This window comes from Lithobates pipiens, unplaced genomic scaffold, assembly GCF_037356315.1.
Source record: "Lithobates pipiens isolate NorthernLeopardFrog02 unplaced genomic scaffold, aLitPip1_a1.2 Scaffold_27, whole genome shotgun sequence".
Classification (NCBI taxonomy): Eukaryota; Metazoa; Chordata; class Amphibia; order Anura; family Ranidae; genus Lithobates; species Lithobates pipiens.
The window spans coordinates 189,498,642-189,522,779 of record NW_027507788.1 but is presented as its reverse complement, the minus strand read 5'-3'; the positions used below and the strand labels follow the sequence as shown (position 1 = coordinate 189,522,779).

The following is a 24,138-nucleotide window of genomic DNA, read 5'->3' as shown; positions in this document are numbered from 1 at the left end:
TACAAATTACTAACATGAAAGTGTTGTTTTAATTGAGTTTTCTATTATAACTCATAATCCTTTTTCATCACAATGTTCAATTAGTAAACATAATTATTGCCACAATTTGCAATCATTTTGTTTCTACATGAAATATTAATTTAACCATTACAAGCCTCTATTTCTCAAAAACGATTATGTTATCAACACTTCAAACCTGGATGTGGAAAAATTAAATTCCCACTGCTATAAGAATATTGTCATTATTGTCTGCATATATTGTCTGCATGCCGCGGTCCGCGGCACCTACTTCCGGTCCGTTGTAATGACTTCCAGTTCCCAGTCATTACTTCCGGTTTTGTGTCCTACGCTTTACGTCATGTTGCGTACCTCGTGACTTCCTCAGGGATTTCCTCAGGGAATATTCTGCTACATATTTTTAGTAAAAAAAAAAACAAAAAAAAACAATAAGTGCATATTGATTGGTTTGCGCAAAAGTTATACAGTGACGTTATTACGTGTGTGTGATCCTGCACACAGTGACCGCCCTGTAGCAGTAAAACTGCTATAGAGCAGTTGCTAGGTGGTTATCGACTTCAGCCCCTGAAGATTTACCCCCTTAAGGACCAGGCCATTTTTTGCAATATGGCACTGCTTCGCTTTAACTGACAATTACGTGGTCGTGCAACGCTGTACCCAAATAAAAATTTTAGACACTTTTTTGGGACCAGTGACATTATTGCAGTCCACTGATCACTGTATAAATGTCACTGGCAGGTTAACACTAGGAGGCAATCAATGGGTAAATTGTGTTCCCTGGGAGGTGATTCTAACTGTGGGGGGGGAGGGGACTGACTGGGAGTACAGAGAGATCGCTGTTCCTGATTACTCTGTACTCCCCTGACATAACAGGGATCTGTTTTTTTCACATTGACCGTTTCCTGTTCTGGCTCTCTGCAGAGCGATTGCTGGTGGTCGGCAGACATTGCGACCGCTGGCCATGTGCATAAGCTCCCTCGCCGTGCGACGCATACCTGCTATAGCTATTAAAGGGACCAAAATACAGCTACAGCGATTCACGGGTCCAAGCCGACCTGCCGCAGTATAATGACAGCGGCTGATCGGCAAGCGGTTAAAGTAATGCAGTTCTGTATTGCAAAAAATGGCCTGGTCATGAAGGATCAAGTGGATAAAATTTTGCAAATCCTTTTTCTTGTTCACTGATGTGTGCTGATAAAGCTGCAAAGGCGGGCACTGATAATCAGGACACTGACCTGTGCTCTGATTGATCGGTGGAAACAGTGTGATGACAGCCTTGCTGGTTATCGGCTCTCCTTTCCTCACAGACACAGCGCACAAGGAAACTCCAATAACTGGTAAGTCTGTTTACATGTGATCAGGAGTGATTGGACACAGCTGATCACATAGTAAAGGGCCGATGTGATTGGCCCTTTACCACAATCAGTGATCAGCTATGCTCACAGAGTGCACCCCGATGATGGTTGGGAGGAAGTGCATGGACGCTCCCCCAGAACTAGAGCTGTAGCCAGTGTTTGGTTATAGCTCAGTCGTGAAATGGTTAAATTGCATAGCTCCCAACTGTGCCTGATTTGGAGTAATGTCCCTCTGTCCCTCATTCCTCCTCATTTGTCTCTCACTTTGGTCTAATCTATATAGATGTATATAAAATGTTCTTTTTATATATGAAAAAGTGTTTTCCAGCGCTAAATCTTTCATCTGATTTCTAAATTGCCTCATTTGTAAATTCCAAGAGCCAATATAAAGGAATAGTAGTGGTAAAAAAAAAAAAGCACTTGTGGGTTTAACCAATCTTGTTTTTTTGTACAATTGTCCTTTAAGGGGGCGTGGCAGGGGGGTGTGTCCTAAGCCTGCATGCTTTTGCAGATAGGCGTCCCTCATTCCCATCTCAAAAAAGTTGGGAGGTGTGAAATTGTAAAAATGTAAAGGAACAGCCGACACATAAAATCCCCCCCAGAAATATATTGGGGGAGGGCCCCCCATATAACCATCAGGGGCCCTACACATGACATGTCTGGTGTCCATACCTCCCAACACTTTGAAATGGGAATTGGGGACGCCTATGTAGGCATAGGACACGCCCCCTACCACTCCCCTTAAAGGAGAACCAACCAAAAACAAAAGGTTAATTAAACCCACAAGGACTTTATTTTTTTTTTACCACTACTATTCCTTTATATTGGCTTTTCAAATTTACAAATACAGCAATTCAGAAATCGGATGAAAGGTTTAGCACCGGGAAACACTTTTTGAAAAATAAAAAGTGCATTTTGTATACAACTCTATAGATCAGACCAAAATGAGGGACAAATGAGAGACAGAAGGACGTTGCTCCAAATCAGGGACAGACATAATCAGGGGCCCGGTGTAGGGGCCGGGGGTGTCCGGTGGATCAGGGCACGAAGTCTATCCAGCGATAAGAGATAGGTCCGCACTGTCCGCTCTCCCCCCTCCGGCCAATCCGGAGCAGCACGGGTTAATAACACAACTGCTTAGCTGCGCTACACGTGGTCTACGGTAGATGGGCGGGGCGTGGGAGCTTTTGGGCGGGAGAACAGCTGGATGGGCGTGGCTTCGTCCGGCTATTAGTAGAAGCTGGCGTATGCCTTCTCTATACAGGCAAGTTGGAAGGCGGAGCTTTTTGACGGGAGGGCGTGGCTCTGAGGTGGTGTTCTCGCGAGCGTGTGCTGGCTGCACTCCGCCTCCTCGGTCGGCGCCTCGGGGTGAGTGAGCCGCTGCCAGTGAGGGGAGACGGGCGGACTGAGCGGGGAGGAGGAGGGCGGGGAGCTGGCTGGCCTCAGCCCTGCAGCGGTGTCCTTCGGAGCCAGGGCCGCCAGTGTAGCCGCTCAGGGCGGCCGCTACTGTCCTCATAGAGATACGGGGAGGCCCCGGTGAGTAGCTGCTGTGCGGGGGGGATGGAGGGGTGTATGGGGTCCGCTATGTGTGTGTCGGGTGATCACCGCCATCTGTGGAGAGCAGAGCACTCTGTATGGGGGAGGGGGGCATGGAGACCACCTGGGGACCATACATGATCGGGCTGCTGACCCCCCTGGGGGGGGGGGGGGACATGGTGACCTCACACTGGGGGTGTAATGTACACAAGGGACCTGATGAGGGGGCTGCACTTGGCCTGACTGTTTGGGGTGGGGGGGAGATTATGGAGCTTGGTGACCCCTTTTCAGGAGCTGTAGATGGACATATTGGCTCTTTGGGGCAGTTGGAGCCCTTGATCTCCTCCAGAAGGTGTCATGTATGACCAGTCTGGTACTATGGGGGAGGGGGCCACAGAGATGGAGCCTGGTGACCTAAGGGCCCCATACATTTTGTTGCCTCTCAGGTTTGGGGTGCAGAGAATTCCTGGTGACCTCCATGGCGGTACATGACTTTCCTAGCTCTCAGGTTTGGGGGTGCAGAGGATTCCTGGTGACCTCCATGGCGGTACATGACTTTCCTAGCTCTCAGGTTTGGGGATGCAGAGAATTCCTGGTGACCTCCACAGTAGTACATGACTTTCCTAGCTCTCAGGTTTGGGGGTGCAGAGGATTCCTGGTGACCTCCATGGCGGTACATGACTTTCCTAGCTCTCAGGTTTGGGGATGCAGAGAATTCCTGGTGACCTCCACAGTAGTACATGACTTTCCTAGCTCTCAGGTTTGGGGGTGCAGAGGATTCCTGGTGACCTCCATGGTGGGACATGACTTTCCTAGCTCTCAGGTTTGGGGTGCAGAGGATTCCTGGTGACCTCCATGGCGGTACGTGACTTTCCTAGCTCTCAGGTTTGGGGTGCTGACAATTCCCAGTGACCTCCATGGTGGTACATGACTTTCCTAGCTCTCAGGTTTGGGGTGCAGAGGATTCCTGGGGACCTCCATGGTGGTACATGACTTTCCTGGCGCTCAGGTTGGGGGGTGCAGAGTACAACCTCAGGAGGGGCTATTCATGAACCTACCGCTCCTATGGTTGGGTGGATAGAGATCCCGGTGATCTTCTGAAGGGTTTTCTGTCATCTGACTGATTCTCTGGTGGAAGGAGACCTGGATTCTGGTGAGGGGTTATACCTCATCTCATTGGTTCTGACTGATGGAGGAGCAGGATTACATTCTGACATTGCTGTGTACATTGTGTCAAACGGGTGCCGGGGTGCTGCATACTTCTGAGGTCAGGAGTGCTGCGACTTGGCTGGTGTTGTCATGGCCTGAGGATGAAGTCAGGATCTTGCTGATGCTCTTCTGACATAAAGTATAGCTTGTTACCTCCTGGACAGGTTAGTAGGGTACCTCCGAGCTGGCTACTGTCCGCCCAGCCTGAGGGATATGGGATGATCACTCTCCTACCATTAGGGGTAGTGTATCAGTCTGTGGTAATGCCAGAGCCTGGTAAAAGTTGGGTTGTGGTTCACAATGGCATTGGGTTTCCCAGAAGACCCTTCTATGCGATCACTTTCATTCATTTGGGTGGGGACTCGTTCATACCGGGGCATTAGTAGGGTTGCCACCTCATCCCTCTAAACCGAAACACATAACTTTACACAGGTTATAAGGCTAATTTAATGCAGTTCACTCACCGAGTTTAATTACCACGTTAGCCTCAATCGGTGTAATTGATGCGTTTTTGGTTTTAAAGGGATGATGTGGCAACCCTAGGCATTAGGCTGCATTGATCAGGGCACATGGAGAACAGTGGTTTCTATGTATCCTGCTCACCCCCATACAGGTGTTTCCTATAAATGCAGCATGTCTCCATTGCACGATATTTCATGGGGGGGGGGGGGGGGTCTGCCATTTCAAAAATGTTAAGTAGAAAGGGTACAGTGCGATGCATTGTAACAAATCATGCCAGTGGGCATGTTCTGCACCGCATATGGCACAGCCGCTGAGCCCTGAATGGTGAGATGCAGCTCACTGCGTCCAGACTGCAGTTTTCCTTTGGAAAAAAAGTCTTTACAAAAAAGTGTTTAAGAATGCAAGAAAATGCAAAGCAACCTGTCCAGTATGAGTGAGCCAAGAGTGGAGGGTATTCCTGGGTGTAGTTTGTTATGAAAACAATGACTGGTGCCTGACCCTGATGTCTGTATACATAGGAGCAGGAGCTTGTGTCCTGCTGGGGTTCTGCTCACATAAAGCAGTGTAGAGAGCTTGGACTCCTAAAGAACCAGACTAGTGGTAGAGAGGTTGGTGTGGATGTCAGGAAGTCTGCAGGGCCTGGAGGTGGAGTATGGAAACTTTCAGGTGTCAGATGGGTGTCCCGGTTCTTGGGTTTGGGGACCATGGGGATTGTGATTGTCTATGTTCTTCTGGCAGTGGAAGGCGATGAGTGACAGCCTGGCTGATTGTACTGCAGTGACAGACTATCCAGGAAGCCTATGATAGGTGTATCTTGTGTGTACATTTTTTTATTTCTTTCCCTAGAACAAGGTACTTGGTGCCGCACGTGATAACTTAAAGGGGATATCTGAAAGGGGACATAAGTATTCCTGGCTAAAATCCCTTGTGTTTTGTGCATACAATAAATTCTAGCTCCCAGAATGCAATTATAAACTTTAATATTTTAAGCACATAATGCTGACCAGCAACAGATTTCTGTAATGGTTTTTACTGTACACAGTGCATGTTTACCATCCTGTGTACAGGTACATTGAAAGCAATGGGCTGCATTTAGAGCAGTAAAAGACTAGTCTTAAATGTTTTGTGTTTTTGTTTTTAGCACCAGTGTACAAGAGGCCTTAAAGTAATTCTAAAAGCAGAATGTTTTTAGCTTAAAAATAAAAGTGAAAAAAAAAAACCTTGTGCAATACCGAAAAGTCACGGTTCAGCGGTTTGCACAATAGCGTAGTCCAGGGATATGCAATTGGCGAAACTCCAGCTGTTGCAAAACTATCATGCAAGTCCCATCATGCCTCTGCGAGTCATGCTTGTGGCTGTCAGTCTTGCTATGCCTCATGGGACTTGTAGTTCTGCAACAGCTGGAGGTCCACTAATTGCATATTCCTGGCATGGGCTTTCTGGGGACTCTCCCTCCTTATTGGCTGCTGAGATAGCAGTATGAGCCAATGAGTTGAGGGTGCAGGGCTAAATCTGTGTGTGAATGGAGCGGACCTGCTTTGGGGGCGGGAGTTGACCATACATCATACAATTTTCTTATTCCAGTGATGGGTGAACTTCTTCAACTATGTTGTGCAAGGGGGTCTACCTGATTGCATACAAATTGAAAGTGTTTACTATGACCCCATATTGTATGGCTTTGATAAATCCTAAAGGAACATTGTACAGGCGGTCCCAGGGTTACAAACATCCTCCTTACAAACGGAGACAACGGGAAGTGAGAGGAAATCTACCCCTAGCAAGGGAAATGCGCTCCTGTAAGAGTTATCATGGGGAAAGGGTACCCTCCACTATTTGTCACCAAGGCTTGATTCCATAACCCAAAATTTTCAAAATCCACTTGTCAATGGGACAAAGTGAGGTGAAATCTGAACTGGGTGCAGACTGCAAAACAAACATTGCAGGAGTGTTAACCCTTCCCCATGCTAGACAAAAAGCTTAAATTGTGTTAAAAACCTGTACAAACCTGCAGACCCTATCTTGTCTGTAACCCGGGCACATCGTGTACATGGAAATTGTATGGCCAGTCATAGACTGTTCAAATCTCAGCTGGTTCAGCAGGAACGATCAATCAACTTTTGGTACAACCAGCCTGGCGGATTCTCTTGTGATTATCACTAGCAGCTTCTATAACCCCTAGCGATAATCGCTGTTCTCCTGGCAGGAGCGGCTTCCTCTGTCCCCTCCACCAGGAGAAGACAATTGCTGATTCCCCTGTTGACAGTCTCGATGGGTGGGGGGGATTGCGCAAATTTTTCCTGCAACCCGTGGTTGCAGGAAAGAAATTCGCACTGTGTAAGGCCGGCTTTAGTGGGTAGGAAACGGTTAACCTGCTTTGCTTCACAACTATTACACCTGTTAAATGCTTGTAGCTGTACACTTGATTCTATTTGATTTTCTAGAATGCATCTCAAGAGCACTTTAGTACGGGTTTTATTCCAGGAAGTGTTATGAGGACAATGCAGCGGGTAAATAGAACCTAAAGTAGTAGGACTTTCACTGATGTAAATGCTTGCATAGAAGTACACAATATGCCCCATATAGTTCTGACTGGTTATCTGCTTAGTGCAGTAAGAGAAATTTGAGATGTGGGAAAAGACTAAAATACTCATTTCTATTGCTATTTGACTCATTTTGAGAAAATGATCAGTGACATTGCCATTTGGGAACAATGGTGGGAACATCTGCAACAGGAACACAGCAGTATAAAGCTGATGTGTTCTAGTCTTTACTGTACTATAAAAAAAAGTTCACTTCCTGATTTGTGAAATCTTGGGTCACTTGGACAGGAAGTGAAGAAAAATCTCTAATGGAGCGTTAGAAAAGTGCCAACCTCATAAGGGTTCTAATCTGACTTTGAATCATGGCTTGTGAAGTTTTATGCAAAAGATCTTTCGCATATGCCTGTATAAAAGTGGAACTAAACCCTCAACTTTTTTATTTTTTTTACTCGACATCACTTGAATACCTTAGCAGCAGGCAATCATTTCCTAGAATGTCTGGCAATGCTCACATATTGGGCCAGTCTTCAGCTGCAGGATTCCTCTTTATGGATTTACAGAATTTCTGGGTTTTGGGGTGTACCTAGAGCCACCTTGTCCCATACATGGCACCTTTTTTTCCATTGAGAATGTGTCCAGTTAATAAAAAATATGCTCAGGCTGGCACTATCAAGCATGCCATGTGAGTGGGGTGCACTGAAATGAACATCCTGGACCAATAAATTCAGGATGCACTTGGCTAATTGTATTTGACTTTTTAATTAATATCATGAATGTCGAGAAATCATTCATTTCTGGCTGATGGACTGCTTTCACAGTGAACAGCTTTTATTTTTTTTAAAGTGGAACTTTCGTAAACTTTGAAAGTTTTTTTTTTTTTTTTTTTTTTTTTTTTTTAAATCTATTAAATCTTCTGCCCTTGTATTAACTTTGGTTAGTAAAACATTTTTTATTTCTGCCAGTAAATACCTTATACAGCCCACTTCCTGTTTCTTGTCTGGTAAAAAGCCTAGGCGTGTGACATTATGCACAGCTTTCTCTTGTGAGTTTGCCTGGAAGGGGGGGTGGGGTTGTGAGGGGGGTGAGTCATAAGAGGGCCAATGAGAGCTGTAGGTGTGTGTAAATTCAGGAAGTGAACAGGCAGCAGCTGCCCACAGTTAAAATGATTGCAGCCAGACTCGGTGGAGGGAGATTTCTGCAGCATTTTTGGTAAGTACAGAATCGCTCTGTGTATGTATTGCAAAGTGCTTTTGTGTAAAAGCACAAGAAAAATCAGCCTCTTTAAATTCTGTGGTCCATTGCAGTGCTAAAAATCCAGCATGCTGCATTTTTGGTCAATTGAAAAAAAAATGCACCAAAATGCATCTAGTTTGCAATGCTTTGAAAATTCTGTCAGGTGCCCAGTTGAAATGCCAGCACCATGGAGAGAAACCTGTGGGAAGGGACATCTCAGGCGATAGCATGGCTTGATCATTGGATAGGTAAGTGGCTTTAATAAATTGGCAGCTACAGTTTTTGTAGCTGCTGACTTTTTTTGGTTTAAAAAAAAAAAACTGGCGCAAAGCTTTATGGATGGAAGAAAGGCAATCTTTGAAAAGGGCCAGCAGCAGACCATGTAAGTGCTGAGAATAGAAATTTTATTTCGTGTTTTGAATACTGGGGTTTAAGAACAATTGAATGCAAGTCATCTTGAGTATGTGTGTAATGTGTTTAATGTTTTATTATGCTAACCCTTCCCTGATTGCATCAGCTCAAATTCCAGGCATTGTATTTAGGTAGGTGAGATTTCTGCTCTATATGCAAACTAAATTAAAAAAAAAAAACCTTTTGCTTTGGGAGGAGTTCTGCAATATATCACATTTGGTGCATGCTGAAAAAATTGGAGGGTAGTAATCACTACTACCCTCCAATTTTTTCAGCATTCCCAGGAGAAAAAAATAAATAAAAATCATGTGGGTTGGATATTCCCCATCCATCACTGATGGGGAATATCCAACCCACATGGTTTTTTTTTTTTTTTTTTTTTTTTTCTCCTGGGAATAGATGATCAGAGGGGTCAGGAGAGGTTGCCATGTGCATAGACATACAAATGTTGGTTCATTTGTAACCAGCCAGACTGGGACAAGATCATATATGCACTTTGTCTAAAAGCAGCTTTCCTGGTAATAAACATTACCAAACCACCCCATGCTGAAACTATTCAGAATTAAAGTTTTTTGCTAAGAATATACAATTTCTGTCCATGGCGTCAAACACTGCAGTCACATGGCTCTGGTGACCAATCGTTACAGGGTCCAAACCACTATCTTGTATCGTTGGATGCCTTGCATGTATGGTGGCCATTGTCTACTAGGTACATGGTCATGCAGAGTATGAAATCAACTTTAAGTTCTCGTCACTCTTCAGCACAGCAATTATGGCAAAAAGCCTAGAACAATAAACTGTTAAAAGGTGGCCTTACAGGATGCAATTTGTTTGTACAATTGGTATGCAGTCTTTAGATTTTCCAAACCTGTGTAATAGGACATCCCTAATCTATCCAGTCTGGTAGGCCCTTGTATTACGAGTAGATTGTAAAGTCAGATTGTGTGGTGAGCAAGTTTTGCTCTTTAGTAGAGGTGCACGATTAATCACAAAAGGATTGCGATCTCTATTCACACCCTCCTCCCCACGATTTTCGTTTAGCGCCGCCGGTTCCATGTAACAAGCGTGGAATGCAAATGGCGGATATCGGAACTGAAGTCAGTCACCAGAACACGTGATGCAGCGCACAGCAGCATGGGTGGGTACAGTGGAAACAGCAGTGAGTGTGCACTGCGATGTTGGTCTACAACTCCTAGCATGGCTGGAGTGGACTATAGCATGGCCCTATAGGGTGAGTTGTTAAAGTGGAGGGCCACCCTAAAAAGCATTCCAAATTTTTTTTTAAATTACCTGGCCAGAAATCCCTGTTGCTAGGCAGTCTTCCTAATCTGCCTTCTTCCTGTTCCTCAGTGATCTTCGGTCTTCTCCTCCTCCTCCACGCTGTCTTCTGGGTAATGGGGCGCGCTGTGTTCTGGGAACTGTGTGTTCCCTAACACAGCTTGACTCGTGCGTGTGCAGTAGGAAACGGGCAGTGAAGCCACAAGGCTCCACTGCCTGTTTCCCTTAGTTGGAATGGCAGCGCTGGGACCTGAGAGCTAAGGGACATGTCAGAAAGGCAAGTCTCCTTAAGTCAGCAGCTACTTTTGTTTCAGCTGCTGACTTTTACTTTTTTATTTTTTGGGCTGAAACACCTCTTTAAAGCGGTTCTTCACCCTAAAGGGGAAGTTCCGCTAATCTGATCCCTCCCCCCCCCTCCGGTGCCACAATTGGCACCTTTCAGGGGGAGGGGGGTGCCGTTACCTGGATAATCCAGGTATCTGCACCCACTTCCTTGCAGATGCCCCGCCCCCCCCCCCATTGTGTTCTGGGAAACGCACAGTTCCCAGAGACGCAGCGGGGGACCATAAGAGACGCGTAGCGCGACTCGCGCATGCGCAGTAGGGAACTGGGCAGTGAAGCTGTAATGCTTCACTTCCCGATTCCCTGACAGAGGATGGCGGCGGGGGCAGCAGTGAGACGAGCGATCGCTCGTCATCTGCCGCCGACATTGCTGGACCCTGGGACAGGTAAGTTTGATTCTATTAAAAGTCAGCAGCTGCAATATTAGTAGCTGCTGGCTTTTACTATTTTTATTTTAGGTGCAGAACCGCTTTAAGTAATGTACAGAGGACTACAACCCTCAGCATGGCTTATTCAATATTATGGGGCACTGCAACCCTCAGCATTACTGTTGTATGGGGATTATGGCCCTATATGGGGCAATATAAACTACCTGAAGACTGACTACAAGGCCCTATAGATGGTGGTGTACTGAAGACGATAACCCCCCAGCATGACTGATTTGGGCTTATGGGGGACTATAACCCCCCCAGCATGATTCTGGTTTATGGGGGGGACTACAACCCTTAGCATGCACCTATGTGGGGGATTGTACATTTTTTCAAATCAGTTTTTGAGAATTGTGATTCTCATTTTTCCCAGAATCGTGCAGCTCTAGTCTTTAGGACGACGGCTCTTTTGGTTAAAAGGCTTGGTGAATGTGCAGTATAAAGTGTGCATGGACACACTGGCTAACATGGAGGGGAGTTTCCAGGCAGAAGAGCTCCTAAAGTCTGTAGGAGCAGCTACTTTGAGACTTGGTGTGCATATGAGCACTTAAAGTGGTTGTAAACCCTTACAAACCACTTTGACCTACAGGTAAGCCTAGATTAAGGCTTACCTGTAGGTCCAAGAAATATCTCCTAAACCATATAGGTTTAGGAAACGGGCACCGCTGTCTGCCGCGCTCAGTGTGCCTGCATGCGCCGTATTCTCAGCGACGGAGCTGCCGCACGTGTCGGCTCCCGTGCGCATGCGCGGGAGTGACGTCATCGCGGCTTCGCCGAATGGCGGCGGAGCTGCGAGACCCCACCAACAAGATGGATGCGGCGGACTACAGGGGACAGCGGCGACTTCGCTGGCTCCTGTGTCAGGTAAGTGACACATAATGGACTACTATGCGATGCGATGCATAGTAGTCCATTATGCTTTACCTTTGCAGGGAATGAAAGAGGAAGTAAACTCATCAGGGTTTACTTCCTCTTTAAGTGTTTCTATTGGGGAAACTGTTTTGTATGGGGGGGGGGGGGGGGGTTATGGCTTAGATTCCTTTCACTTTCTGTTCTGGGGATAACTTTTAATCACCCAGGAAGTGAGGAAAGAAAATCTGAAACAAGGAAGCTCACAACAATAAAATACTGGAAGGAGTTGGCAGCATTGTATCCATTTACTAAAACTTGTTTCTATGATGGGTTTCACAAAGGAGTGCCTGGCATGTGCAATGGCAATGATAAATGGCTGCCAGCAACTGCATGCTGTGCACCTCCAGGCAAAATGTGTCTAGATTTGGGTAGGGCTGGGAAGCGTTGCACCTATTTAAAGTCTTTACTGCTGCCCTTAACCTTGAGTCATCGCTTCTGTCCTTGTGACAGCAGGACAAGAAATGAAGAGCAGTTGTCATCGGGACAGGAAGACTCGGGAGTAATAACCTGACAAAGTCCTTCCCTGTTTTACACAATTACTTTGTTTAGCTTAAAGCGTAAGTAAACCCATTGATCAAACAGTTACATTCCCGGCATGCTGGAAATGTTAACTGTCACATTGGCTGTGCTCTCAACCAAACTGTCAAACCATCCAATGACTGTTATCATAACTGATCACATGTGCAGCTTTATGGCAGTTAAAGATCAAAGGGAGGCCAAGATGACAGCTTCCTTGGCTGAAAACAATAGGAGGGTTTACTTTAAGAGATTTCCCATCACTTCTGCCCTCACAGGCCTCAGGGGTAGGTATAGACCTTACAGAGGCTCTTTGCTATTCACACTGTCCAAAACCAAAGTTGTGGCTTGATTTAAGCTTAAAATGATTCTGGTGTGAGTTGTTTTTTTTTTTTTTTTTTTTTTTTTTTTATGAATGCAGCCAATTCAGCAAAACAGTGCAAAATCACAAGACATTTACCATGAAATCCTAAGATTGGATTATCGCATAATGTCCCAAATGTTGTCTCAAAATTACAGCGGAAAACCTGGCCTTCATTTGTATTTAGAATGATGACCCTTAACATTAAATGGTAATTTCCCACGTATGTGATTGGCTGACTGATTTGCCCAGAAGTCTACACTAAGATAGAAGCCAGATTTCTGGCATCCCCTGCAACTGTGTCATTTTTGGTGAGATACTCCAAATAGGAAATTTCAGCTAAAGGGATGCAGACCCTGCAATCTTTCTAATTGGAGCCCTGCAGGTGCACAGCTGGTTGATTATAAAACCATTCCCATAGATTCCCTTTCCACATGCACCCAGATGACCCCAATGACTTCTTCAGAATGACACAAGGTGGGAATCTGCAACAAATTTTGTTAAAATCCCTGCAATGTAAATCGGTCACCCAAAGGGAATAAAAAAAATTCTCCACAAACGTGGTGTTGCGATTTAAAGTAGGATTCCAGGTTTGGCTTGTTTTGCATCATTCCAGTGGTCCAGCTTGAATAAATGTATGTGTAAATGTGCCATACTTGTGGGAACTCTGTGAAAAGGAACAATCACTCACCACTACCAGTGATTGGATGTCTTGAGTCCTGTGCTTAGCTGCTGCATACTCAAGTGGTCATTTGATTGGTGCAGCCGCCATTCAGCATGTGCATTTTTCTCTCCAGGAGTTCAAAGTGTTCTGATTGGAAGAGGTAAAGATTGTGATGCCTCCTCCCTGTCCAATCGGAGCGCCTTGTACATGAAGCATTCTGTGGTGCCTGTGCCAATCGGTCAATGAAGCAGCATTGACTACTGTAGTGGTGATCACCTTCCACATCCCAGGTATGACCTATGCCAAAATGAGCAATGTGTGCATACAATCTGAAATTTGGCTAGTGCCTGAATATACTTGGCAATCAACCACACAGCACTCTAATGGTAAACCCATACATTTGTATTGTGCACAATGGTGTGTAGCATTGCAAATGCTCATTGTATGTGTTCAGGAACTTTGCCTGCCCCTATGTGCACATATATTTATTTACTGTGGTGAGAAGTCTTTCTTGAGGTGGCTGAAAAGTGTTTACAAAATCTGAGCTACTTTGCAGAGGATATAAACACTTCTATCTGTGTTGCGAAATGCCACTCCATTGAAGGATTGCCCGATGAAGTCTGCTGGGGAAACTCCTTTCTAGTAGACTGTGCTGTGGGGGGTAGATTAACACTCCCAGAAGCATGCTCCAGCAGTCTTTGGGGAATGATTCTACAGATTGTGTTTCAGCAATGTGGGCAACAGAGGTAAATATATTTTAGACTTTTTTTTTTTTTTTTTTTAACCACAAGGCTGCACTCTTCTGCAAAATCAGGATGAACTCTTAAACTACAATTAAGCGCCACTAGGGGGAGTAATGCATCGGTGGAACGCAAACGCTCATCCATGTCTTTATGGACCTTGCTTTGTGCAATTGCTCATGTTGGAACTGGAAGGGGCCATCCCCAAACTATTCCCACAAAGTTGGGAGCATGAAAATTGTCCAAAATATCTTGGTATGCTGATGCCTTTTTAAAGGGGTTGTACATCCCAGTGTTTTTTCCACCATCCTATGCATTAAGGTAAAAGTCCTGACACTGAACAGCCCCCCCCCCATTGGATAGATGGCAGCGAAGCCATTGCTGTCAATCAAATCCAGTGACATGGGCACTGAGGGATGGGGTTGAGTCCTGGCGGGGGGGTGAATGTACACAAGCAGGACTCGGGAACATGCCCACACAGGTGTCCACCTTAGGACGGCCTTCTCCTAAGTGGGCACTCTGTGGGGAGGAGCTACCAGTGCCGCTGGGTGACCCCAGAAGTCAAGGATTGGGGCCGCTCTGTGCAAAACGAGCTACACAGTGGAGGTATGACCTCTTTATTTTTAGAGGTTGTACCACCCCTTTAAAGCCCCATACACACTATCAGATTTTCTGCTTACGTTTGTCCTGCATGTGGTTTTGGTAAATCTGAAGGTCAAACCTTGGGTTTCAATGTGTATGCAATCAGGCAGGCCCTTGCACTTCATAGTTTTAGTAAATCTGAAGACAAAAATAAGCAGAAAATCTGAGTGTATGTGGCTTTAGAGTTCCCTGCACTGGAACTAAGGGGCCAAATGCAACCCCTTAAACAGACCCACACCCTAATAATCCCTCTACCAAATGATTTGGACCAGTGCACAAAGCAAGCTCCATAAAGACTTGGATGAGTGAGTTTGGGGTGGAGGAATTTGATTGGCCTGAACAGAATCCTGACCTCAACAGAACACCTTTTTTAGGATGAATTTGGAACTGCAAGCCAGGCGTTCTCATCCGACATCAGTGCCTGACATCACAAATGCACTTCTGGAAGAATGGTCAAACGTTCCCATAGACACACTCCTAAACATTGTGGACAGCCTTCCCAGAAGAGTTGAAGCTGTTATAGCTGCAAAGGGCGGGCCAACTCAATATTGAACCCTACGGACTAAGACCGGGATACTGATCAAGTGCATGTAAAGGCAGGCGTCCCAATACTTTAGACAATATTGTGTGGCTGGCTTTAGCTGGTTTTTTTTTTTTTTTTTTCCTGCAGGGTGACTTTAATGTATAAACAGAATTGGAGAGCATGGATCATTTTCTGTGTAGAAAGTTGCCTTTTTAAACTGACAGCCTTGGTCTGTGTAAAATGTATATTTTAGTTTTACACACCTTCACAATTATCTTGAATGTTGGTGATAACGATAGTTTTATTTGCTTTACGGGTCAAGAGTCAGTCGCACATAATGTAGATAATGGCATTTCTTATTCAGGATAATGTTTGTGTAATGTACAATCATCAGATCATTTTACAAATGTTTATATACACCACTGTTTACTTTTTTGGTTTATGTGGTTTAAATAGTGATTAGTCTTTGGCTATAAAACCTGATGATGCAGCGGAATGTGAACACAATAGGTACATGTATTGACAGATTTCAAATGCAATGTGGGCCACATAATTTGAATGTAAAATGTCTGGGAGCCTCTTGGCATAGTCCTAGCATGACCTTCAGCCATGGCAAGTCAGTTATATTGGTCAACAATTTAGTTTTCATCTACTGGCACTCTAACTGCTTGGACCTCTGTTCACCTTTAAAAAAAAAAAAAAAAGCCCAGCCTATAGCAGAATGACGGCCGGGCGGTGGTTCAGTTATCCTGACTGTTCGTCATATATGTCTAGCAGGATAACATGCCGACACACGCCTGCAGGGGCAGGCAGCATGGCAATCGGTGGTGCTGTGTCACTCTGACACACCACATCTCCAATTGTGGTAAGGAGCCTCTAACATGGGCTCCTTGCCACGTGATCAGCTGTGGCCAGTCACAGCTGATCAATGTGAACCAGGGAATGCCAGTAATATGCTTTCCTTGATTTGTGCTGATGGGGAGTCGATTGGCGGCAGTCAACACATAAGCGCAGCCCCCATGAGAGGTGCCACAATGCCAATCAGCTGCCAGTTAGTGCTAATCAGTGCCACCCATCAGTGGCCTCGTCTACATATCGGTGCTAACTCATCAGTGCCAGTGAAGGAGGAAACAAATTTTATAACTATTTTCAAACATTGTTTTTTTTTATTTTAATTTATTTTTTTGTTTAGCAAAAAACCCCAATGGTGATCAAATGCCACCAAAGCTCTATTTTTTGGGGAGAAAATACAAACTTTGGGTACAGTGTTGCATGACCGCAATTCAAGGTCATGTCCGCAGTTCAGTCATTCAAGGTGCAAAAGCGCTGAAAGCTAAAAATTTACCTTGGCAGGAAGTGTCTGGTATTGAAGTGGTTAGATGAGTGTCAGTCCTGGACACAAGGGACGGCTCAGGATTGAGCCTGCATGAGTGCCCCCGTAGCAAGTGACCTGCTATATCCCCCCCCCCCCCCCCCCTAGCATTTTGATTTTCCTGAGCTTGGATGCCCTGACCTCGGCTCCTTCAAGTGTAGTGCATGCAGATGCTATGCCTGCCCAATCACGCAATGTTAGTTCTATTGTTATAATGGCATTCCAACTTGCAATTCCAGTTTCCTGTAACTAGGCTAGTGTTGAGGTGTGTCTGAAATGTACTACATTGTTGTTGCATACTGCATGTACAGGGATGCATCAGTTGATCTGGCCTAAGGCTGGGAAGTGGATAATGACCAATTACTGGAAAATGTGCTGGATGGATGTTTTGCCCAGACATACGTTTTAACTGTTCCTCTGCTTCCATCTAGCTTATCTTTTTTACTGGCTTTTGGTCGCTATGTAATATGACCTGAAAACCGCCTGTGCAGCCCAGTGTTTCTAAGGGTCCTTTCACACGGGGCGGATCAGTTCTGATCCGCCCCGTGGATGTCCGTTTGCTCAGCGGGGATCACTCCGCCGATCCCCGCTGAGCAGGGAGATGACAGCTCCGTCTCTGCACACTGCGCAGGGACAGACCTGTCACAGCGCCGCTCTCCCCTATGGGAGATCGGATGACGACGGACCGCAGTGCCCGTCGTCATCCGATCCGATCCGCAGACGGATGGAAAAATAGCTTTTTCCTCCGTTACACTTTTTCGGATCGGATGTCAGCGGACATGTCACCGCTGACATCCGACGCTCCATAGACCTCTATGGAGCACCCGTTCAGGTCTGCCTAAAAAACTGACAGGCGGGCCTGAACGGGACGTCGGTGTGAAAGAGGCCTAAACCTTTTCCAGTCAGGGCTTCCTTAACCACTACAATACAGGGCACTTTCACCCCCTTCCTTCCCAGCCCAATTTTCAGCTTTCATCGCTCTCGCGCTTTCAGTGACAATTGCGCGGTCATGCTACACTGTACCCAAATGAAATTGTTATCATTTTGTTCGCACAAATAGAGCTTTATTTTGGTGGTATTTATTCACGACTCCGTTTTTTATTTTTTGCGATATAGGCGCAAAAAAAGCGGAAATTTGGAAAAAAAACTATATTTTCTTTTTTCTATTTGAAAAGAAATCCAATAAAATCAAATTTTGTCATAAATTTAAGCCAAAATGTATTCTGCTACATGTTTTTGGTAAAAAAAAATCCGTTAACTGTATAATTGGTTTGTGTGATCATGGACATATGTACGCAAATGATCATGTACATATGTGTGCAGGTGATCACGTACATATGTGTGCAGATAATCATTGGGACATGTGATTTTAGTGGGACATATGTGGGGGACATGTTTTTATTATTAGGGACATGTGTTTTTATTATTAGGGACATGTGTTTTTATTATTAGGGACATGTGTTTTTATTATTAGGGACATGTGTTTTTATTATTAGGGACATGTGTTTTTATTATTTGGGGACATGTGTGGTTTGGGGACATGTGTGGTTTGGGGACAGTGTTTGTACTGTGTGGTGTGTTGTGTGTTGACACTAGACTGATGATCAGTGAGTAAAAAGCAGCCCATACTCACTGATCATCAGCCGGCTGCAGCGATCTGCTCTCCTCTCCTCAGCGATGACTTCCGTGTGAGGAGAGCCGATTGCCTAGCAACCGGCTGTTTGTTTACATCACATGACGGCCGTGATTGGACACAGCCGTCATGTGATCAGGAGGGCCAATCACAGAGCCCTCCTGCCGATCTCAGATGTGCCGTGTCCAGGTGACACGAGCACATCGGGATCGCGCCGCTGCGCGGGCACGCGCGCGCAATCCTGCTACTTCTGAATGACGTTCAGGAACGTCCTATCAGGAGTAGACGGCTCCCACCCGGCCGTATATATGCATTGGCCGGGTGGGAAGTGGTTAAAGCAATTTCAGGCTCAAGGCACCCCAGTCTGCAACTTGGTGCAGTTCACTGCATGTGCAAAATCGTGCATGTTCCTGGATGCAGACAAATGTGCTGCTGTTTAGCAGACATGCAGGGGTGTTAACCACTTCCCATTCTGGCATTTCTCTCCTACATGTAAAAATCCCCTTGTCACAATTTGCCCAGCGATTTTATATATATATATATATATATATATATATATATATATATATATATATATATATATATATATATATATATATATATATATATATATATATATATATATATATATATATATATATATATAAAAAAATGTTATTTCCAAAAAAATAATGAATTTAAAAATTCCACAGTGTTTTTGTATGTGAAAGATGTTGCTCCACTAAAATGCATACCTAACATCACGTTTTTAAAATTGCACATTCGTGGAATGGTACTTAATCTCCATAGGTGACTCTTTAGATGTTTACAAGTGACCTGTTTAGAGTTGGGCTCTTTCACACGACCAGCCCACTTGGAGTTGCGCTTTTTTAAAAAAATTTTTGCTAGTTATCCATTCTTTCCTAGGAGGAGATGGAGATCAGCAGATGTGTCCACTGACATCCATCTGCCGTCCGATCCGCTAAATAGATGTATGGCGATACGTTCACCATCTGTCGGCGGATAAGATCTGATAAACAGACGTGCTGTCTTTCGACCGATTTCGCCATAGGAATCAGCGGAGCTCTGACAGGCCCCTCCAAGACCTGTCATCTGCCAGCTTAGTGGAGATGAGCAATCTCCTGCTGAGCTGGCAGACTCTGCTAAACTGATCCATCCCGTGAATGAGGCATTAGAGGTGGTCCTCTTATTTGGCTGAATTGGTACATCAATCACCCTAATAGAGGAAGGCATTGACTAGTATCCATATGAAGATGGCATGTTTGAGACCTCCTTGGGGGGGGGGGGGGTGCAGGGTGCATATGAGAGCCCTGGATTTCTGGCAGGACTAACTGCTTTTTTATTTTTATCTAACAGATTTTAACAAATCTTTCAAATGTGTATTTTAAAAAAGCAAGGGTTGCTACTGGGTTTACACTTTAAGGCTCCATGCACACTGAAGCTCAAAAAAGCTTTTTCTGGACGCCAGATTGTTGGTAGAAAACACTGGTTGAAAAACTTGCTTTTAACAGCGTTTATTAGCGTTAGCGTTTTATGGGCGTTTTTCAATAAAAATACACAGGACACTCCAAAAATCCCACAATGCATTGAAAAAATAGAATGCCGAACACTAACGAGCGTTTGAGCGCTTGAGCGTTTATCAGCGTTTGTCGTTTTTTGGCGGTGAAAAACTGCACTTTGAACGCAAATTTCTGGCGTTCAGAAAAAAGCCCATAAACTCCACTGCTCATTAAAGCTGAAAAACCTCCATGTGTGCATGGACACATAGGCTAACATAGAGTGGAGTTTATGGGCTTTTAAAAAAAATGCCCAAACTCCAATAAACTGCAGTTTATGAGCTCCAGTGTGCATGGAGCCTAATATAGGTTCGCACTGATGTGGGAAACGCACAGGAATTGCTGTCTCCTGCATAGCAATTGCGCAGTGTTCATGCGATCTGAAGGTTTTGATTAAAAATGAACATCCCAAAAGCAGGACGCAGCATTTGCCTGAATCAACATGAACACCCATGCAATCCTATTCCAGTGCAGCCAAAACAGTGAACTGGGACTTCAAGTAGAACTATGGACACAACTTTTGCCCCCATTTTTGGATGGAGCAAGGGGGGGGTTATAACCCCTACCAGGTTTTTTTCTGTCCCATTGGAGGGGAGGGTTTCCCTTTTTACTTGCTGTCCCATAGCCAAACGGGAAGTAAGGGACCCCCCAGGTCACCAGAACTATTGTCCCTATGGGAAGATTTCCCCTCCCTTTTTTGGGGACAACCCTAAATTTGGGGTTTTCTTTGCCTTTTCAGTGATAAACGGTACAGGGGGGAATATCCCTTTTGAGGGCACAGACGGCAATGACAATCTGACAGGTGTTTTGGTCTCTCTGCATTCTATCCAAAACGGAAGTCGGGCATGAGACGTTCATTGAAATATATTGCACTACAGCCACAAAGGATATAGATCCACTGTGTGCCAAAATCTTTTGCAAACCCAGAGGTTGCCTTGTAAGGGTGGCATTGACATCACTGTGCTGCACATAACCTGTGCGGGTAGAAGAGCTGCAGGAGGTCCCCAGCAGGCTCCACCCACTACAGGATGCCTGTCAAACTAGAGGGGGCGGAGACACAACCAGTCACCCTGCACAAAGTGCTGAAGTGACCGGTCTTGCAGGAAGCTCCTGCAGAGGCAAAGTTTAATTTTAGACTACTGTACAAATCTGGAAGAACTGTACTAGGCACAGAGCTTTAAACAATACATGTGCATCTTGTATTTAGCTAATGTTTGCTTATCCTCCCAAGTTCAGCTTTTAGGGTGGTACAATATCTGTGGGGTGTTTTTTATTTTATTTATTTATTTTTCTCCCCCCCCCCCTCCCCCCCCTCTTAAAGGTACCTGAGGGCCTTGGGTTAGGCTAAAGCAATTGAAGAAATGGAGGGTCAGCACTAGAGGCCATTTGGGTTCTGATAAGTGCTGACAGTGTGCTGTTTCCTTTGTCCATTCAGAATGATGAAGTTGTGTTGGTGATGCAGTAGAGGGTAGACCCTGGCTTTGCTGTCCAGTAGGGGTTCCTATGTCATACGTATTTTATATAGTATTAGTTTGCACAACACTTTACAATGTTGAGGCACAGTTAAAGCTCGTACAAAAGAGAAAAAAGCAGTGCATTGCAATAAATCACCCAGCCGGCAATGCAGAGTGGCAAATCTTTCCTGACACTCTGGGTGTGAATGGACCCTGTATCTGTAGTAGTAGCACTGTTTTCTTTCCATGAGGAAGAAATGGGTTCAGTTCTTACCAGGACGTTTTTTTATTTGTATAAGTTGTCTTTAAAGTGATTGTAAAGTTTTTTTTATTGGGAAGAAAAAAAAATAACGAACGTGTTATACTTGCCTTCTCTGTTGCAGTGACTGCACAGAGCAGCCCAAATCCTCCTCTTCTCAGGTCCCTCTTTGCTGCCCCTGGCCCCTCCCTCCTGTTCAGTGTCCATTCAGACATGGAGCCCCGCTCCCCTGATTGGCTAGGGGACTTTGACAGCAGCGGGAGCCAATGGTGCTGCTGCGGTGTTGGGAAGGAGAATCTTGGATGGTTGCGACTCATGGATGTTGCTGGATAGGAGGACCTCAGGTAAGTGTTGGGGGTCCTGTGGAGGCTGCTACACAGGTGTTCTATCTTCATGCATAGAATGCATGAAGATAAAAAACACTCTGCCTTTACAACCACTTTAACATTGGATTTTCTGATGCTTTTTGTTTCCATGCAAGTTTTCTGTTTGTTTCTGGCCAAACTTGCCCTGCTATGTTATTGCCAAGGTAGAGCTTCGATTGTATGCAGCCCGTAGACCCAGCTCACACCTGTGGTGGTTTGCATGCATTACCATAGAATGGGTTATAGAAGGCGTTTGGACTGAGCACATCAAAGCTGTTGCTTGCAGGATTACTAATGCACTACACTCAAAATACAGGTGTGACAAGAACTGATGAATCGTGTCTAAAACGTGTGACACTAAATGGCCCCATTGTAAGTTTTCTCCTTCCTTTGCTCCCATGGCAACCTTAAAATGTAGGTTCCCCTCAATATCTTGATGAACAAGGGTGACTTACAGGAGGAACACAGAAAAAAGGCTGGCCATACAGAGTGAATTTCTTTCCTGCAACCACAGGTTGCAGAAAAGAAATTCACCCCCCCCCCCCACCATCAGTGATGTGGGAATCCCTCCTGTCAGGCCATTGTCTTCTCCCAGTGGGGGAAGCCTTCCCTGCTGGAAGAGGAGTGATTATCACTAGCACCTATAGCAGCCACTAGCAATTGTAATCAGACAGGCTGGTTGTACCCAAGTTTATTGCTCAACTTGGTACATTCAGCCTGCCCATTAACAGTTCAGATCTGATTTGAATCATGTATGGCAAGCCCAACTCGTATTCTCCAAAACATACATTGTCTTTACATGCATTTCGTGTGTGTGTGTGTGTGTGTATAATTTGGGGGGGGAGTTGATTAAGACTTGGTAAGTTACCTTATCACAGTTCGTAGACTAGTGTGTTTAACAATGTTAAATATAAAGTTAATGATTCTTCCTTTTTTGTGCTATTGAGTCAGCAGCAGCTGCACAAATAAAGATCATTTACTGGGATTTGGTGACTGTCAGCGATGTGGTCAGTTACGTTATTCCCGTACTCAGCCTGTGGAGAGTTATTTTTTTATTTTATTTTTTTATCTTTATTTTTTTTTTAACTGGTACAAAGTGCAGTAATGTGCAAAATCTTTGGCAATCTGGCTTTCAGCAGCTTAGAAAATCAGGCTGGAGAAGACTGCTTAGTTGCATGCTTCAAGCTCAAATATAGTTCCAAATGCCATAGGCTTTTTCCTGAGCTGTACTATATAGGCTTTTAAAGATCACCTCCAGGCTTGGATAAAACCATTTTATGTAAACTTTCTTAAAGTGATTATAAACCCTTACAACCAACTTTGACCTACAGGTAAGGCTTACCTGTAGGTCCAACAAATATCTCCTAAACCTACAGTTTAGGAGATATTTGCCAAAAGACAGCTGTGCACTGAGCGCTCCGTTGTCAACAGCGATATGCCGAGTGGCGGCTCCCGTGCGCATGCGTGGGAGTGACGTCATCGCGGCTTCGCCGAATGACAGCGGTGGAGCAGCAAGACCCACCGAGAAGATGGATGTCAGGATAGTGACACATAATGGACTTCTATGCGATGCATAGTACATTATGCTTTCTTTGCAGGGAATCAAAGAGGAAGTAAACTCAGCAGGGTTTACTTCCTCTTTAAAAGTATGAGGGCCTTGGGTTGGGCTAAAGCAATCAAAGAAATGGAGGGTTGACACTAGAGGCCATTCAGGTTCTGATGGGTTCTGATGAGTGCTGACAGTGTGCTGTTTCCTTTGTCCATTCAGAATGACTGTTGCAGTAGAGGGTAGACCCTGGCTTTGCTGTCCAGTAGGGGTTCCTATGTCATGTGTAGATTACATATGAGGTTTGTCTTGTCTGGCTTTAACAATTCTATTGCATGTATAAGCTTCAAAATATTCTTCATATAGGAATTACACAGAGCAGTTTCTTCCCAAACAGACTGCATTTGTCACTTTGTCGCCTCTTTAAACATTAAGCAGTAAATTAAACAGCAAGTTAAATGTTTGCTGCAAGATCCTCTTTTCCTTTTCCTTCCCCCCCCCCTCCCTCCTGCCATTATTAGTAGCTGCCAGTAAAGTCAGTATTACTCCCAGCCCCTCTGGTATACCAGGGTATACTACACAGGGTAAATGTTTAGTGGTTGTAAACCCTTACAGACCACTTTGACCTACAGGTAAGCCTAGATGAAGGCTTGGCTGTAGGTCCATGAAATATCCCCTAAACCTACACTGTTTGGGAGATCTTTGCAAAACGACAGGCAACACTGTTGCGTGCTGAGCATGCCGCTGCTAATGGCAATATGCGGTTAGTGATGGCTGCTGTGC

General features: G+C 44.9%; 1 protein-coding gene across 5 annotated transcripts in view; it reads left to right on the top strand.

Moving 5' to 3' along the window:
* SPSB1 (splA/ryanodine receptor domain and SOCS box containing 1) overlaps window positions 1-24,138 on the top strand; it is a 301,792-nt gene that overhangs the window by 266,535 nt on the left and 11,119 nt on the right. For 2 of the 5 annotated variants that reach the window (XM_077458049.1, XM_077458048.1), the window contains exon 1: window positions 2,748-2,909. The exons of 1 other annotated variant lie outside the window; for it this stretch is intronic. The gene's annotated coding sequence lies outside the window, so the exon portion shown is untranslated. 2 more of the 5 variants (XM_077458051.1, XM_077458050.1) reach the window with 2 other exon arrangements.